Source organism: Elaeis guineensis, chromosome 3 (genome assembly GCF_000442705.2).
Source record: "Elaeis guineensis isolate ETL-2024a chromosome 3, EG11, whole genome shotgun sequence".
NCBI classification, from domain to species: Eukaryota; Viridiplantae; Streptophyta; class Magnoliopsida; order Arecales; family Arecaceae; genus Elaeis; species Elaeis guineensis.
In genome coordinates this window covers 38,051,859-38,065,715 of record NC_025995.2, presented here as the reverse complement: position 1 = coordinate 38,065,715, position 13,857 = coordinate 38,051,859, and positions in this window count along the sequence as shown.

Genomic DNA, 13,857 nt, shown 5'->3' with positions numbered 1-13,857 from the left:
ACACTTGCATCCATATGCAAATAGTAAAGATCGTCAATCAAGAAAGCACGTGCCACAAGTTTATTTTCAAAATAAATAGAACACATGTCTTTCTTGAAATGAAAATTGTAATTATCTTGTGCTAGCACAGAGATAGAAATTAAATTTTTACTGGCTACAGGTACATAGAAACAGTCTTTTAAAAGCAAACTAAATCATAACAGTAATCGCAGAAAGTAGATCCCGACGGCCACAGCAGCAACATTTGCTCTATTACCGACTCGAAGAGTGATCTCACCTTCTCTCAGCCCCCAACTTCTTTAAGACCCTGCATTGAAGTACACAAATAAGCACTTGAACTAGAATAAAAATCTAACTAGAAGAAGAAAAAATTGTTAGATTAGTTTTCATAATGAGCAACTCAGATGTACTTTCAGAAGGCCCATCCTTCTTCCTACTTTTGACAGTCGTCAGGTAGGCCAGACAGTTCCTTCTCCAGTGGCCTTCGACATTGCAATAGAAATATTTTTCTTTATCATCGACCTTCTTCAAAACTTGTTTCTTGAGCTTGGCCTCATTCTTTTGCTTCTTTATGAACTTTTTCTTCTTCTTAAAAGAAGACTTTCTTTTGGTGGAAGCCCGCTCTACAGCCAGAATTGTGCTCTTGAATTTTTCAAGGTGCCCTCTGTAGTCACCAGCATATTCAATAATTCTGGCAAAGTAGCATCAATTTTATTCATATGGTAGTTCATAATGAACTATCCATATGAGTCAGGAAGAGACTGGAGGATCAGATCCACCTGCTATTCCTTGTCCATGTTCATACCGAGCTTCTGAAGCTCCTCTATATCCTTAATCATTGTCAAACAATGATCATTGACGGTCTGTCCATCATGCATCTTCACTCTGAAAAGTCTTCTGGAGACCTCAAAGTGAGTCATATGACTTTGTTTACCATACAACTCTTATAGGCGAACCAACATCTCCCTGACAGTCCTCATATCTTCATGCTGTTGCTGAAGATCATTGGATATGGATGCTAAGATATAGCACTTTATCTTGTTATCTTCGTCCATCCACTTCTCAAGTGCAGCTCATTGATCAGCGAATGGGCGAGCAGATAATGCAGATGCTTCCTGGTCAAGAACATGGGTGAGTTTTTCAAAATTGAGAATAATTCTCAAATTTTGAAGCTAGTCTTTGTAATTGGTGCCGGTCAACCTATTTGTATCAAAGATTCGGGCTAAGGGATTTGAACTTGATATGGTTATCTACAGAGAGAACAGTTTTTAGTTAGATTTTATACTTATAAAAAATATTTATTCTAGGAACTTTCAAAATAAATAAAGGCTCTTACTATTTCTTCGAATCTTCTACACCCTCGGATGGAGAAATGAAAATCCATATGCGATTGATTTCAAGTGGATACTACAGTCTCATTAATCTATACACACCTCACCTAATAGTTATTGGTGAGTACACACCGATGAGCGGACAACACTTTGTCTATTGCTTCACTAAGCAAGATGTAATGGACTTGGTCTCTAAGTCCTATGGCCTCACCTAATAGTTATTGGCACATTCCTTAGTTAAGTCAGACCCATCGTTCATCAGTGAGCACAAAGTCATCATTGGGACCCTCACCTAACAGTTATTGGGCCCAACCCCATCTTTATCCTGAGACATCAAATGTCAATAGAGTGGTTGTACCTTCTCGATGCAATCAAACCACTGTAACCAGTCGAGAATGATCAATGTCAGGAAGGTACTCGCATCTCTACAATGATGGAAGACCTCTAGACTTAATATTTAATGAGAAGATTTGAGTTTAGGTCTCTTTTAAATCAACAAATCTGATATCCAAATAATTAAATTAGGTCAGCACATCAATATGTCTAACCATTCTAGTTGGCATGGATGAACTCGAGTCAACAAGTAACCTAACATGAAACTAAATCTCCCAAGATGGCTAGGTAAGTTAAGATGCATGGGGTTCCCCCCGTTACTTTCCTTAGATACCAATCAAAATTGACCAGATCAGACAACAGAACCAATTAAATAACCATCATCTAAATACTTACCTTAGACACCAAATTGGTCGATTAGAATCGATTAGATTAACTTATTGAGATGGGCCTAGACTACTAAGCCAAATTCGATCTTAAGTCAATCAACTCACATCAAAATATGAATTGATGTGATCAACTACAACTAAAGTTGACTTTGAGCCCCTTTGATCTAATCCTAATCATCCATCGATTAGGTGTTGCCCAGATATGGAGCCCAAGAGGGGAGGTGAATTAGGTCTTTTTAAAATTTTTAAAATTAATGCACCAAAAGTAATGTGCTAAAGTATTGAGTAGAGTGAGTTGATTTGTAATAAAAATAAAATCAAACACAAATGATAAGTAAGTATAAAGCACAAAGAACAAGAAAAGAGATACAAGCACAATAAACATAAAAAATTTATAGTGGTTCGGTGTCAACTTTGTACCTACATCCACTCTCCAAGTTCCTACTTGAGAATTCAATCCACTAAAAGGATTTCAATAAATATAACACATTGGACACCCCTGATCCTTACTATTCAAGTAAGAACACTTATTTTTCAGATACAAGCCAACCCTTAACAATCTAATTTCAAGTTTGGATCAACCCAACCGAGTTTTGAAACCTCTCAAAACTCAAAAACCCAAATACAATGTGAGAAAAATAGGATACAAAAAATTCAGCACAATATCTCCTTAAATGAACACAATAAATGCAATAGAAATATAATGCTTAAAGGGAAGAAGCTTTTGCTAAATACCCTCAATGAATTGCATACTTGATTGCAACTGGAGAGTGGTTGGTGAGTGATTGAATGCTTCTTTTCCTCTTTTTTAGAGATTTTGAACTTTTCTCGGATGTGAGCTTTGAATGCTTGCAAACTTATGATTTTTTACTTTAAGAGAGTATTTATAGTCACCATTTGTACTTGAGAATGTCTTAGTATCGATTTAGAACCATTGGAGAGTGTTTAATATGCATTAAATACATCAAAAATGAACTAAAACTAGCCGTTACGAAGCTCATCCAGAATGGATCGTTTCATATGGGTTGTCCCACTGTGACTGGAAAGTCCCATGGGATGCCTCATTTGGCCAGTTTAAAAATTATACTTTTTATTTTAATCTCAGGAGTTATCTCTGGTGGATCGTCCCACTACATGTCACAAGCCAAAACAGTGCGTGCCGGCTACTCAATGAAAGGGGATGAGTCAGATGGGTCGCTCCATTTTGTTGCAACACAAATTTTCATGTATTTAAGGTTTGAAACTCATCAGAATACTTCTAAATGCTCTCAAATGGCTTCAAATCAATTGGACACTCTAAAATGGCTTCGAAAACTTCTCCAACTTACAGAAACTTTAATTTTGATACACTTGATGAAGCTTTTCAAATCCAATCTTTTAGACTACCTGAAACATCACAAAAATATTTTTTAAAAATATGAAACATATTAGTAGTCTCCTCAAATGGTTTGCGATCATCAAAATCAATTCTTGGAGCAACAATCTTCTCCTTTTTAATGATGGTAAAATAATTGAGTGTTCATAAAATAAGTCCTTAAAGCTCAAGAAATTTGGGTTTGTGAAGCAGTTATAGGAATATACCAAAGATTAAATGTAGAAAATCATGAGATACATATTTTCAATAATTTTTAATGTTTCAATTTATTTTACTGAAACTCATTTGTGAAGATATCATAGTTTTTTTGAAGATTGTTTTTAATCAGTCAAAATCCTCCTCTTTCTTGCATAAAATAGATAAAAATAATCATTTTAATCATTTTAAAAAAGATCTCTCCCTTTCTTATATAAAAAAATGGTCAAATTGTAAAATTTTTCTTATTGAAGCAAGGATGGTTCATAAAAAAAATTTATTCTTCTCTTTCTTATTTTTAATATTAGAGTAATAAATGTGAAAGGAATGTTTCTTTTACTTTTTCTCATTTTGATATCAAAGCAAGGACGAAACCATTTGAATCAAGAATTAAAAGAGAAGAAATTGGAGTATTTTGTAAAATCAAAAATGGATGTATCGAGGTATTTTGGCATCTATATAAACATAAAATTATCAGATCACTCAAAAAAAAATAGATGTATCAGAGCAATTTTTCAAAAAATATCAATGAAGATAAAAACAGATGTATCGGCATAAAAAATGAGCGTATTAGAGACGTATCAAAGGCATATCAGTGCAAAATACTATATCAGAGCAAAAAATTTAAAAGAGCATTTAAATTTAAAAAATTTAGATAGACAATATACGACTTTCTCCTCCTTTTTGACATCATCAAAAAAATAGACTAAAGGGAGTAAGATTTTTCATGGTTGTATGTCAAGTATCAGAGTAATAGTGCATTCATTCAAGTATATCAGTCATTCATTCATTCATTCATCCAAGAAAAAAGAAGTGAGCTATGATAATAATCTTATTTATTAATTACAATAAAAAGAGAGATTACAAGAGTCATAATATATGTCCATGAGCATAAAGCTCTTATACATAAAATAAAATACAGCAACTAAGTAACCTAAAAAGTCTAGTACAAAATGATCAAATCAGTGAGAATGGGCATCAAGTGCAAGATAGAGGATAAGAGATGATCAGCCTCATCCTCGACCGAAGGGTCTGGTCCGAGAGGAAGATGTTGGAGGATGAAAAGCAATGGACTGGACAAAGGCTGGCTCACTGGATGCGAAGGGTCTGGATAGAAGCTGAGTCCTAATAGCATCAAGTTGGGACAAGGCCCCCCTCACAGAAAGTCAGAGCGCATCTAGATCAACAGATACGAAGTCTCTGGAGTCTTTGATGTCTGCTCGAATCAACTCAAGAGAAGAATGAAGCTGGCTGTGGAGTCTTTCTATCTCTTGAGCTAAAACATCCAACTGAGGTGAAGTGGTGGTCGAAGTGCTCGCTCCTCCCGATAGAGAAACTAAAATCTGTCTGATCTCCCTCTCAATATCAAAAATCCTGTCACTAAACCTGAGTAGGGAGCTCTCCACACTCTCCAGTTTAGTACTCAGATCAGACAAGAGCTCTATCAGTGAAGAATATATGGCATGACTGAAAAGTTCGAGGAAGGATCAGAAAAGGAACTTGACGGAGGTTGGTGATACTGCTACTGCTGCTGCTGCTGAACAGATAGAATGCCTGCCACTCTCTCAGCCAATAGTCTCATATCATCATCCCCCAAGCTAAATGATGGTATGGTATGGCTTGATGAGGATACTCTGACTGAGAGTCCTATCTCAAACTTTGAAATAGGGTGATCAACTGGACTCTGCTTGGGCACAGATGAAGATGGACCCTCCCCCTCAGCATGCTCCTCATCATCATCCTCCTCGGCTGCAACTGCACAGTCTTTGGCCCAACGACCATCTACTTTGATAAATCCCATATGCTGAAGGGAGTGGTTATTGTAGATGTCAGTGTTTGATAATTTACAAATAACCTCTCCCTCAAAGCTCACTCCAGACTCTCTAAAAGTCACTGTGAGAACCATGCCATATGGCAAAAGAGCCTTGGATTTGTTCAAGGCCTTCCTCATGGAATCGATCAGCAAGAAAGGTAGGTTCAGGGGAGTCTTAGAAACAACATGGTGCATCAAGCAGATATCCCTACTAGTCATCAAATTATATCTTCTCCCGCTGGAGAAGAAAATTCTAGACACCATGTGGTGGAGCAACCTCATCTCCACACTCAGATTCTTGGCTTCAATTTTCAAAAAACTTTCTATATCCTCTCTCCAAGGATAGTCCTAAGCCCGATTTCTTTACTAGGAAGCTCATCTAGACAGCTACCTTCATAGAACATTTGAAGGAGTCTACCTATCCTAAGAGCATTCAGAATGATTTGGACACCCTTCACAGTAGACCTTAACACTCCATCAGCGAAGACTAGATTTGAGTAAAATTCCTTGACAACATCAATATAAATCGGCTCAGATAAATTGAGGAAAAATCTCAATCCTTAATTAATTTCTCTTCAATGAAAAAACCATCACTCCTCAAAAATTGAAAATCTATATTTCTTCCTAAGGCTACTTTTCTTGTAGATAGAGGGATCTTACTTGGTGTAACTGGTGGAGAAGCTTGGGTCGGTGCTTGCGATGCCTTCTTCCTCCGTTTCTCAGCCTCCAAAGACCTTACAGACTTCCTTCTCTGCGGCAATCTCATTTTGGAGGTAACTGTCCTAAAGAGAGGAGGGAAATCGATCAAGAGGATAGAGAGGGATGAGAGATGGATGGAAGTGAAGAGGAGAGGTGGGTTTAGGAGTGTTTTTCATAGATTTTGTAGGTTATGGTTTGAAATTTGGTGGAGATCTGGAGGGTAAGCCATGAGAGGGAGAGAGATTAATTAAGGATTTGGGATGATGATCCAAGATTTTGTGTGGTTTTGACGTCGGTGGAGATCTAAGAGGGGATCCTTAGGTTTGGGATGAGAGGAAAAGGAAGGGTTATGGAGTTTGAGTCACCCCAAATGGGTTTTAAAAGGGGGAGAGAATGGGTCGACTCAAAAAAAAAAAACTATGTACCCATTCAATTGGGACGTCCCATATGGGACGCCCCATCTAGGGAAACATCAGGCGATGGAAAAAAGATTTAAAAAAAGAAAAAAATTCAAGAGAAAAAATTTAAAAAGGGTCATATTGACTTGAGATGATTATAAGGAGTCCAGATAAATTTTGATATGATTTTTGATGGAATATTTCAATGAAAAAAATTTGAGAAGGTACCTAAATAGCACTGATGATTTTTTAATTATCTTGAAAAAATCTCAAAAAAAGATAGATGGCTTTCAAAATTAAGATAATGAAGTCAAAAAATTTTAAAAGAATTTTGAGAGTAAAATTATGATTGAAGATCAAGCAGAAGGGTCTAAGATGCCTAATTCTCTTCTAATTTCATAAAATTTATTTTCATTTAGTGCTTTGGTGAAAATGTCAGTTAGTTATTTTTTAGTATTTATGTATTCAAGTGTTATATCATTATTTTGAATATGTTCTCTTATGAAATGATGTTTAATTTCAATATGTTTTGATCTAAAGTGTTGGATTGAATTTTTGGTTAAATTGATGGCACTAGTATTATCACATCTTATAGGGATATTTTTAAGTTCAATACCAAAATCTATGAGTTGTTACTTAATCCATAAGATTTGAGCATAGCAACTTTCGACTGCAATGTATTCGATCTTGGCTATAGACAATGCTATCGAATTTTGCTTCTTGCTAAACTAAGAGATTAAGTTTACTTCTAGAAATTGGCAAGTTTTACTAGTACTTTTTCTATCTAGTTTACATCTAGTAAAGTCTGCATCTGAGTAACTTATTAAGTCCATAGAAGATTATTTTGAGAATCAAAGTTTTAGGTTTTGTGTTCTCTTTAAGTATCTAAAAATTCTCTTAACAGCATTTAAGTGAGATTCCTTAGGATTTGACTGATATCTAGCATACATGCTTACACTGAATATTATATTAGGTCTACTAGCAGTAAGATATAATAAAGAGCCTATCATGCCTCTATAGAGCTTTGAATCAATATTTTTATCATATTCATCTTTTTCTAATTTATAGAAAGAGTCATAGGTGTACTTACAATTTTTAAGCTCTCCATTCCAAATTTTTTAATAGTTCTCTTGTGTACTTACTTTGGATGATGGAGATCTCCTCCTTCATTTGCTTAATCTGCAGTCCGAGGAAGAAAGTGAGTTCTCCCATTATGCTCATCTCGAACTCTCCTTGTGTGAGCTTGGCAAACTCTTGACACAAATCTTTATTAGTAAATCCAAATATAATATCATCAACATATATCTGTATAACTAGAATTTCTTTATTTTTTCTTTTTATAAATAGAGTTGTATCAATTTTCTTCTTGAAAAATTATTTTCTAATAAGAACTTAATCTTTCATACCAAGCTTAGAAGCTTGTTTTAAATCATATAATGCTTTGTTTAACTTAAATACATGATCTGAAAATTTATGACTTTCAAAATCTAGAGGTTGTTCTACATATACTTCTTCAGCAATATAACCATTTAGAAAAGTGCTCTTAATATCCATTTGAAGCAATTTAAAGTTCATAAAACAAGTAAAAGTAAGTAGTATTCTTATGGCTTCTAGTCTAGCAACAGAAACAAATATTTCATCAAAATTAATTTTTTTTATTGATTGTATCTTTTAGCAACTAATCTTGCTTTATTTTTTATTATATTTTCATCTTCATCTAATTTATTTCTATATACCCATTTAGTTCATATTATGGGATGATTTTTAGGTCTAGAAATTAGTATCCATACATTGTTTCTTTCAAATTGATTTAGCTCTTCTTGCATAGTAATTATTCAGTTATAGTCTTTTCCAGCTTCATCTATTATTTTAGATTCTAGTTATGAAACAAAAGCTACATAATTACAAACATCTCTAAGATAGGATCTAGTTCTTACTCCTCATACCAGATCATCAATTATTAATTTTTTGGGATGATTGTGGACATACCTCCATTTTTTTGGAAGATTACCTGTATCTTGAGATTGTTCTTGAATGTTCTGATCATTGATGCTTTCATCCTCATATTTTTCATCCAATTGATCTTTGTTTCACTCATTTGAATTATTAATGGTGAGCTCTTTCATTCCATCTTCTATGATACCTGTATCATCAGCACCCTCTCTCTTTCTTAATGGAAGGTCATTAGTTTCATCAAAAACTACATGAATTGACTCTTCCACTGCTAGTGTTCTTTTATTAAATACTCTAAAGATTTTCCTAGAAGTGAAATATCCAAAAAAGATAGCTTCATCAGATTTAGCATCAAATTTACCTAAGCTATCTTTGCCATTATTTAAAACAAAACATCGGTAACCAAAAATATGAAAATAGCCTATATTAGGTTTTCTACCTTTTCATAATTCATAAGGTATTTTCTTTAAAATTGATCTTATTAAAGTACGGTTTAAAATGTAATATGCTATGTTAATTACCTCTGTCCAAAAATATTTCAGGAGTTTGCTTTCACATAGCATGGTACGGACCATTTCTTCTAGGGTTCTATTTTTTCTCTCTACAATTTCATTTTATTGTGGTGTTTTAAGTACTGAAAAATTATGATCTATGCCTTTTTCATCACAAAATTTTTTAAATTTTTTATTTTCAAATTCAGTGCCATGATCACTACGAATAGAAATAATTGATAAATCTTTTTCATTCAAAACCTTTCGACAAAACTTAGAGAATGCTGAAAATATTTCATCCTTAGATGCTAAAAATAAAACCCAAGTGAAACATGAAAAATCATCAATAATTATAAAATCATATCTTTTATCTCCTAGACTAGTTATTCTTGTAGGACCAAATAAATCTATATGTAAGAGTTCTAAAGGTTTAGAAGTTGAAACAATATTCTCAGATTTAAAGAAAACTCTTGTTTATTTACCTAATTGACATGCATCATAAATTTTATTTTTGGTAAAATTAATTTTTGGCAAACTAAAAATTAAATTTTTTTTAATGATTTTAGAAAGTATGTGCATACTAATATGTGTAAGTCTATGGTGCCAAAGTTAACTAGTCTCATTAATTTTAGCATTCATAGCTAAAAGATATTGCATATTTTGTAAGAAGAGATTATCCAAATCAACCATGTATACATTATCATGCCTATGTCCAATGAATCTAGTGCTAACATCAGAGTGACTAGTTACAATGCATATAGATGATTCAAAAATTACTTTATAATCTTTATCACATAATTGACTAATACTTAAAAGATTATGCTTGAGACCATCTATAAGTAATACATTTTCAATACAAATGGAGGGAGCGATACCAATGTTACCAATGCCGATGATCTTTCCTTTGCTATTATCTCCAAAGGTGACCATCCCTCCATTTTGGCTTCCAATGTGATGAATTGAGATTCATCACCAATCATGTGTCTTGAGCATCTACTATCAAGATACCACTTCCATTTTATTGCTTGGGGTGCAAGACACACCTGCACACATTAAATCAAATTTTAACCTTAGGTACCCAAGCTAACTTAGGTCCTTTAGAGTTAGTCACAATGGTTCCTTTTGGAACCCATATTTTCTTAACATTCTATCATCAAATTTATTTGATAAACATGAATAAACTTTATGCCCTACTTTGCTATATTTAAAATAGGTAATATTTGGCAATTTTCTTATGGATGCATTGACAAAAATATTTTTCAAAAATTTTTATTTTCTAAGAGTGTTATAGCCAAGTCTAGTTTTATCATATACAACTTTTTGACTACCAATGATCATCTGAAGTTTGTTTGAACTTAATGTAAATCTATCAACTATAGGTTTCAACTTGGTTATCTCTTCCTTTAGTTTTTGATTTTTTTTTACAAGAGTTTTGTTTTGGCTTGTAATTTCATCTTTTTCTTTTAATAGAGAATGATTCTTTATTTCTAATTCTTTATTTTTACTATCAACTTCTTCTTTTTTTTAGCTAAAACTTGATTTCTTAATTTCAGATTTTTATTTTTTATTCCTAATTCTTTTAGATCATCCAAGAGTTCATGAAAAGCTTCTTACAGTTCATCATAAGAAAATTCATTTTGAGTTTCGAAGGTTACCTCATTTTCATGTGCCATAAGGCACAGGTTGGCTTCTTCGTGAGATTCTTCATCTGTGGTGGAGTCATCACTGTCACTCCATATAGCCATCATAGCTTTTTTTTTTCTTGAACTTCTTTTGACCTTTCTTGAGTTGGAGACATTCTGATCAGAATTGGTCCGACTTTCTATACTCATAACAAATGATGGGCTGTTCCTTTTCTTTTTCTTTACTAAACTCTCCCTTAGCTGGTGGTCTTCTCTTGGTCCCTTGCCTCCTTTTCTTCATGAAGCATCTAAATTTTTTGATGATTAGGGCCAAATCCTCATCTTCCTCACTGTTCTCCGATTTTTCTGTATCTTCTTCTTCTTAAGCTGTTGACTTGAGAGCGATAGTCTTCTTTCTTCTGGTCTCCTCCTCAGAGTGTTACTTTATGGTCAGTTCATGAGTCATGAGGGATCTAAGTAACTCCTCCAATGGTAGAGTATTTAAATCTTTGACTTCTTGGATTGCAGTGACCTTTGCCTCCTACGATCTTGATAAAGACCTGAGCACTTTTCTCACAAGATTACTGTTAGAATAACATTTGCCAAGACTTTTCAAACTATATATGATGTCAGTAAAATGGGTGAACATTTGAGTTATTGACTCTTCAGATTCTATTTTAAATAGTTCATAGTTGTGCACAAGCATATTGATCTTAGACTCTTTTACTTAGTTTGTGCCTTAATGTGTGACTTTTAATCTATCTCAAATTTTTTTAACTGAATTGTAAGTAGAAATATGATTAAATTCATTTACATCTAAAGTACAATATAAAACATTCATGGCTTTAGCATTGAGCTGAGCCATTTTCTTATCAAATTCATCTCATTTACCTTCCGATTTAAGGAGAGACACACCATCAATCAATTTAGTGGGTATGTGTGATCTATTTACTATGATACTCTATATATCATAGTCAAATACTTGAATGAAAATTTTCGTCCGAACTTTTTAATAGGTGTAGTTTGACCAATTGAAAAGTAGAGGTCAGTTTGTGGATTGCCTCTCGGCAAGAGATGTATCAAATTGGACTGTCATTGACCTTTGGCTCTTGATGGTTAAATCAAGCAAGGACTAGAGCACCAAGCTCGATACCACTTGTTGTCTAGATATAGAGCCCAAGAGGAGGGGGTGAATTAGATCTTTTTAAAATTTTTAAGATTAGTGCACTAAAAGTAATGTGCTAAAGTGTTGAGTGGAGTAAGTTGATTTACAATGAAAATAAAATCAAACACAAATGATAGGTAAGTAAGTATAAAGCACAAAGAACAAGAAAAAAAATGCAAGCATAACAAACATAAAGAATTTATAGTAGTTTGGTGCCAACCTTGTACCTATATCCACTCTCCAAGTTTTTACTTGGAAATTCAATCCACTAAAAGGATTTCAATAAATACAATACGTCGGACACCCCCCACCCTTGCTATCCAAGCAAGAATATTTATTTTTTAGATACAACCCAACCCTCAACAATCTGATTTCAGGTTCAGATCAACCCAACCAAGTTTTGGAATCTCCCAAAACTTAAAAACTCAAATACAATGTGAGAAAAATAGGGTACAAAAAATTCCGCACAATATTCTCTTAAATGAACACAATAAATATAATATAAATATAATACTTAAGGGGAAGAAGCTTTTGCTGAACATCCTTAATGAATTGCATACTTGATTGCAGCTGGAGAGTGGTTGGTGAGTTGATTGAATGCTTCTTTTCATCTCTTTTAAGGATTTTGAATTTTTTTCAGATGTGAGCTTTGAATGCTTGCAAACTTATAATTTTTTACTTCAAGCGAGCATCTATAGTCACCATTTATACTTAAAAATATCTTAGTGTTAGTTTAAAACCATTGGAGAGTATTTAATGCACATTAAATACATCAAAAATAGGCTAAAAATTAGCCGTTACGAAGCTCACCTAAAATGGATAGTCCCATATGGGTCGTCCCACTGTGATTGGGAAGTCCCATGGGATGCCTCATTTGGCCAGTCTAAAAATCAGACTTTCTATTTTGGTCTCAGGATCTCAGGGATTGTCCCAAGTGGATCGTCCCACTGCGTGCCACAAGCCAAAATAGTGCGTACCGACTACTCAATGAAAGAGGGTGACACAAATGGATCGCCCCATTTTATTGCAACTCAATTTTTTATATATTTAAGGTTCAAAACTCACCAGAACACTTTCAAATGCTCTCAAATGACTTCAAATCAATTGGATACTCTAAAAAGGCTTCGAAAACTTCTCCAACTTACAGAAGTTTCAATTTTGGCACATTTGATGAAGCTTTTCAAATCTAATCTTTTGGACTATCTGAAATATCATAAAAATATTCTCCAAAGACATGAAACACCTTAGTAGTCTCCTCAAATGGTTTTCAATCATCAAAATCAATTCTTGAAGCAACATTAGGTTCAATCAACTGCTCAAAATCGTAGACGGGTTCTAGCCTGAACTAATTAATTAGATCCTAATTGTAGTTTGTTCACTTAGACCTAATTTGTTCAACTTATACCCACATGCAATAATATAATTTTAGATCTAAAAAATAATTTTTAGATTATGTTTTATTGTATGCAATTAATGACTTATGATCTTGAAACTGTTTCAGATCTAAACCTAGTTTCATATATCGAATATATGTAGTTTCAGATCTAAATCAAATATGCATCACATATACATTAATTTCAGAACTAAAACTAAATTTATACATATCAAATATGTATAAAATAAGATTTGAAATAATGATCAAAATATTTTGAAAATATCTTTTCAAAAATTGATTTACATCAAACGAGGACAACCTTTACAATAAGGGGGTAAACCCTATATCAGGACAACCATATATTAGTTTGATATGAGTTTTTAATCATTCTAATTTTAGATCTAAATATGTTAATTTTTAGATCTAAAAAGTTTAATTTAATTATTTTAAAAATAGTTTTTCAAAATCGATCAATCTTGTGCTAAGACAATCTTTGCAATATAGGGGGTAAACCCTATACGAGGATAACCTTATATCAGCACAAAATTGATTTTAAATTATTATAACTTTCAAATCTAATCTAAAAATCAGATTATATGTGTTTTCAAAATCTATGACTCTGATATCATTGTTAGAAAATTAGGTAGGCAGCATGTGTAGATTTCAAAAAATTTGAAAACAGGCAGTGAAAAATAAAATGGGTTAAACCCTTAAACCC